Genomic DNA, 6368 nt, shown 5'->3' with positions numbered 1-6368 from the left:
CTCCCACATTTCAGTAGTTGTGATGTATAGATTATATTTTATGCTTCACTGACTTGGGTTATATTTTGTGTTTCATCTTCATTTTTTAGGCATTGTTCATGCTGATATAAAACTGATAATGATACACAATTTCTGCTTCTACCCCACCCTTAAAAGAAAAAAGGCTCATCATACCGGTAACCCTTGTTTGGGGTTTTACTTGCTTTAAATTACATTTTTGCATTTAGTTTTTTCGACTGCCTAGAATCATGAAAATTGCAGAGTGATGTATTCCACATCCTTTTTGCCAAAAGGTCTCTGACCCATTTCAAGCTTAAGTGACTTTGTTGTAATTTTCGTCTAAACATTCATTTAATGGATACTGTTTATGTTTGAATCATAAAGCTTGAGAATTGGAAGCATCTCTGTTACTACTACATTCTTTAAACCAAAAGTCACTTTGACCTAATTTTATCCTTTGTTGAATTGTGTATTTTTGATTACAATTACATTGCTTCATCCATTCTAGATTTGTATATATCCTAGCCTATGTTCAAGGCATGTTCTGACCAATGCAGATAGAAGTAGAAGTAAATATATGTATTCTGTGGTAATCTTTCCATATTAATGCACTAAATATTAAATGATATTGTTCCCTCAGCAGATTAACTTTGGGTTTTACAGGAATTACACCAAATGACTGCATACCTTTCATGAGTCCTCTCCTGTAGTGGTTAGTCAATTAATGATGCATGCATTATGAAGTGCTGGATGTCACTCCAAGCCTGTGACTTTCACCAATAAAATCTGGTTTATAGATGTGGACAATATAGATAATAACTTGTCAGTTATATTGTAAGAAAATAAAATAACATGAAATCAAAATGAACAGCTGGTTTTTATATACTGACTACACTACTTCTATTGTGATACCATTGTAAAGAATCTTTCTTTTTTTAAATTATATCAAGACTTTTATTCCATGTCAGTAGACAGGAAGGCTATAAATTGCCAATGAAAAGTTCCAATTGTAAATTTTAAAATGATTAAACCTTCTAATTTATAAATAAAAAATTGCCAGAAAATCTAACTTAGAGAATGGGCCATAATCACCAGTCTAAATCTATCTCCGTAATGACATAATTTATAATAGCTACTCGATACTAGTAAAATCAGCGGCAAGCTATGAAATCATTGATTATACTCTGGTTGAATGAATTATTAGGGCTATATCAATAGTAGATCATTGTAAAATACATTTGACTTCAGAGTTGCATTTCACCAACTATGAAGTAATTCGTGATTAATATATAAAAAGTGCAAAATGTGATGTTCCTCATACAATATCACCGTAACAATCTTGCACAGGGGTCCCCAGGAGGCCAAGAGTAAAGATCACAAACATCTCATCTCTGTCTGCATTGGTTCAAGTCTTAGCGCAAGCCAATATGGGCATGTGAGAAAGCATGCCAGCAGCTGGCCATGGGTCAGTGGTTCTTTCTCCACCAAAATATACTGGCAACCATATATAGCCATTTTTGCACCGAAAAATAAACTCACAAAACAAAACGAACATTGCACAAGTCATTGAGAAAAATAAATAAGGGGCACAAGTGAGCCTCAGATCAATTGCATGACTGACATCAAATCAGTGCCAAATGCATGAGTAGTTGGCCATGAAATCAGGGTTGCATGACTGACATCAAATCAGTGCCAAATGCATGAGTAGCTGGCCATGAAATCAGGGTTGCATGATTGACATCAAATCAGTGCCAAATTCATGAGTAGCTGGCCATGAAATCAGGGTTGCATGACTGACATCAAATCAGTGCCAAATGCATGAGTAGTTGGCCATGAAATCAGGGTTGCATGACTGACATCAAATCAGTGCCAGATGCATGAGTAGTTGGCCATGAAATCAGGGTTGCATGACTGACATCAAATCAGTGCCAAATGCATGAGTAGCTGGCCATGAAATCAGGGTTGCACGACTGACATCAAATCAGTGCCAAATGCATGAGTAGTTGGCCATGAAATCAGGGTTGCATGACTGACATCAAATCAGTGCCAAATGCATGAGTAGGTGGCCATGAAATCAGGGTTGCATGACTGACATCAAATCAGTGCCAAATGCATGAGTAGTTGGCCATGAAATCAGGGTTGCATGACTGACATCAAATCAGTGCCAAATGCATGAGTAGGTGGCCATGAAATCAGGGTTGCATGACTGACATCAAATCAGTGCCAAATGCATGAGTAGCTGGCCATGAAATCAGGGTTGCAGGACTGACATCAAATCAGTGCCAGATGCACGAGTAGTTGGCCATGAAATCAGGGTTGCAGGACTGACATCAAATCAGTGCCAAATGCATGAGTAGCTGGCCATGAAATCAGGGTTGCATGACTGACATCAAATCAGTGCCAGATGCATGAGTAGTTGGCCATGAAATCAGGGTTGCATGACTGACATCAAATCAGTGCCAGATGCATGAGTAGTTGGCCACGAAATCAGGGTTGCATGACTGACATCAAATCAGTGCCAAATGCATGAGTAGTTGGCCATGAAATCAGGGTTGCATGACTGACATCAAATCAGTGCCAAATGCATGAGTAATTGGCCATGAAATCAGGGTTGCATGACTGACATCAAATCAGTGCCAAATGCATGAGTAGTTGGCCATGAAATCATTGTTGCATGACTGACATCAAATCAGTGCCAAATGCATGAGTAGTTGGCCACGAAATCAGGGTTGCATGACTGACATCAGATCAGTGCCAGATGCATGAGTAGTTGGCCAAGAAATCAGGGTTGCAGGACTGACATCAAATCAGTGCCAAATGCATGAGTAGTTGGCCATGAAATCAGGGTTGCAGGACTGACATCAAATCAGTGCCAAATGCACGAGTAGCTGGCCATGAAATCAGGGTTGCATGACTGACATCAAATCAGTGCCAGATGCATGAGTAGTTGGCCATGAAATCAGGGTCAGTATGATGCTTTCCTCAGAAATTTCTCATGAGTTCTGTTGTTGCATGGGTTGAAAATATGTTTCAAATTGTCAGCATTTTTGGTATCTTTTATTAATATTTCATATCAGCATCATTTAAGGTCTCTATTCCAGAATACTATCTGTCAAAGTTGGTCAAGTTCTGTTAAGATTTTAATATACCTGCCATAAGGCAAGTTTATGTCTTCTCCATCCATCCAAGGACACCTATTTTATTTCTGCACAGTAACTTCAGTTGTCCAGTATCTACAGTTACCAAACTTTTTGGATGGTTTGGGGTAAAGCACAAAGATCACACTCACTGTGACTAGCTGGTTCTAAATGAAAATGGTGTTGATCTTGTTTATTATAGCCACCACAGAGGCCATTTTACAAATCTTGTTATTGAAAGGATAGTCATATCAACATGGAGTTTTCAGTGAAAGGCTTCTTATGATATCTAGTTGGTCCTGAACAGTGCATCCCCTAGGGGTGCAAGACTGAGAGTCAAAAATATCCTTGGTGTCAAAACTGGGGGTCAGACTGAGTAAAAAACAAATTTTGGTATCAAAACTGGGGGTCAAATTAAAATTTTGGGGGTCTCTGAAGTGCAAATGAGGGTAAAGGGAAACACTGGTCCTGAATAAAATTTGAGCCATCTGATATCCACTGTAGACACTTCAGGACCATCCTGAAAATCTTGCTGCCACTGATAAAAATTTCACTTTGTCATTGATTTTTCAACAGAAAACTTCTTGTGTCTAGTTGGTCCAAGACGAAAATGGTGTCTCGCAAATCGCATATGGCTACCACTGCTACCATCTTAAGCATCTTGTTATTGCTATGTCTCCTGAATAGATGGTTGTATTAACATGGGGTTTTTCTTCACAGTAGCCATATTGAAAATCTTATTATGGCTATTTCTCCTGATCATAACAGCATGGGATTTTCAATGAATGACTTCTTATGGTGTCTAGTTCTTCCTAAATGAAAATTATGCAAATTGACCCTCATCTCAAAAATATTATTATTTCTACCCCTTGCAAATGGATGGTTATATCAAGGTTTTCACCATCAGACTCCTAGCTTGTCCTAAATGATCATACATCCAAAATGGCTTCCAAGACAGTTGTGTTGAAAATCTTGTTGTCAGTACTCCCCCTGAATGGTCATATTAACATGGAGTTTTCACTACAATGCTTATAACAATATCTACTTGCTCCTAAATGAAAATGGTACCAATCTGACATCCAATATGTCTACCACAGCAGCTAATTTGAAAATCTTGTTATCGCTGAAGAATATCAGAAAATGGTTTCAACACTTTGCAGTTAAAAGAAGGAATCAGCTCATTCTGAATTCCTTTAAATTCTGTTCAGCCAGTAAATCATCTATCTTATTAGGGACACTTGTTTAGAAATATTTTTAAAGGATTTTATGTTCTTTAATGGTGGCCATATCTGATGCATGGCTCTGATGGATTTTAGGTCCAGCATCAAATTTATATGGGACACTCAATGGACTCTTAGGTCCGGCATGAAATGAGCATGAAATCTGTATGGGGCACTCATTGGACTCTAGGTTCAGCATGAATTAAGTATGAAATTTGTATGGGACACTCAATGGACTCTAGGTCCAGCATGAATTAAGTTTAAATTTGTATGGAACACTCAATGGACTCTAGGTCCAGCATGAATTAAGTTTAAATTTGTATGGGACACTCAATGGATCCTAGGTCCAGCATGAAATAAGCATATCTGTATGGGACACTTGGTTGTTATCCATGTATCCCTAAGACATACTTCAATTTTACCATGATGCACCTGTTCTGATCATATCTATTTACTAATTAAGTGTCTCCTGCCTTTTTTCTCTATATTTACAGATGTTCAATCTGTACTTGTAAAAATTTGTTTCAGCAATCCCAGTTGTATTAGCAAATGAAGTTCAATCCATTGATGTTCCACCAGCAATCCCATTTGTTTAAGCAAATGAGTTCAATCCAGAAAGAATCCATAAGCAATCACAGTTCTTTAAGCAAAGTGAGCTCAATCAAGTGAGGTTCCACAATACCTGCATTGCATCAATGGGATTGCCGTGTTCCATTCTCAGTTTTGGCACATGAATCCAACTGCACAGACCCAAAACTGCTGTGCCTGCAGATCTTGATCTGTGCAGTTTTTCTGGTGTATGGAGAAAACCAATAACATATATCCTGACCTGCCAGTGTATTATGAAACAGCAGATTAGGGTATCTGATTGCAGTTCAATTCGACTTGTGAGTACATACAGAAGATCAAGTTTGTCCCTGACTCTTCTATAAAAAAGGGATAACTGCTATCATCAAAAGCCTCAATGTACTAGGTTCATTGTATACATCATAATTACCAATCAGACACAAACAAATGACTGCAAGGTGCTTGGTTCATTGTATGTCTTAATTACCAATTATAATCAAATAAATGACAGCAAGGTGCTAGCTTCATTATAAGCAACTTAATTACTAATTAGAACCACTTCAATGTTTGACAGCAAAGTGCTAGCTTAATTGTATACATCTTAATTACCAATTAGAACCAAAAAAATGATAGCAAGGTAATTACTTCATTGTATATGTCTTAATTGCTTAGCAGAACCAAATAAATGTCAGCAAACAGTATATCAATGACTCCAAGTTTTCAGCATTCTCTAGTTTCCGAATTTTCACCAGAACCATAGATAAGTAGAGTATTTGCATATTTTATGTTGACAATTTGACCAAATATGCATAAACATATCTTGTTATACATTAAAATTAAGCAAAACAGTTTAATCATTTGGTTCAAAGTTGCCAACAAAATCACAGTCCATTCTGGGTGATGTCACATCTGATCAATATAACCTATGCTAGCCTATCAGTTAAAGCTCTAGATGTTCAGTGTATGTCTGAAATGATATTACTTGATCACTGCGAGAACACATTCTTAAATAGTCATATAATAAAAAACATCCTGAACTAGTCATGGCCAACAAACCAATTTACACATTCACTCCTCAACTAGGCATGGCCACTAAACCATTCTACACATTCAACCCTCAACTAGGCATGGCCACTAAACCATTTTACACATTCAACCCTCAACTAGTCTTGACCACTAAACCATTTTACACATTCAACCCTCAACTAGTCATGGCCACTAAACCATTTTACACATTCAACCCTCAACTAGGCATGGCCACTAAACCATTCTACACATTCAACCCTCAACTAGGCATGGCCACTAAACCATTCTACACATTCAACCCTCAACTAGTCATGACCACTAAACCATTTTACACATTCAACCCTCAACTAGTCATGGCCACTAAACCATTTTACACATTCAACCCTCAACTAGTCATGGCCACTAAACCATTTTACAC

The sequence above is a fragment of the Sinohyriopsis cumingii genome, chromosome 2, assembly GCF_028554795.1.
Source record: "Sinohyriopsis cumingii isolate HCF-2022 chromosome 2, ASM2855479v2, whole genome shotgun sequence".
Taxonomy (NCBI): Eukaryota; Metazoa; Mollusca; class Bivalvia; order Unionida; family Unionidae; genus Sinohyriopsis; species Sinohyriopsis cumingii.
The sequence above is the reverse complement of the archived record's forward strand: the minus strand, read 5'-3'. Positions refer to the sequence as shown.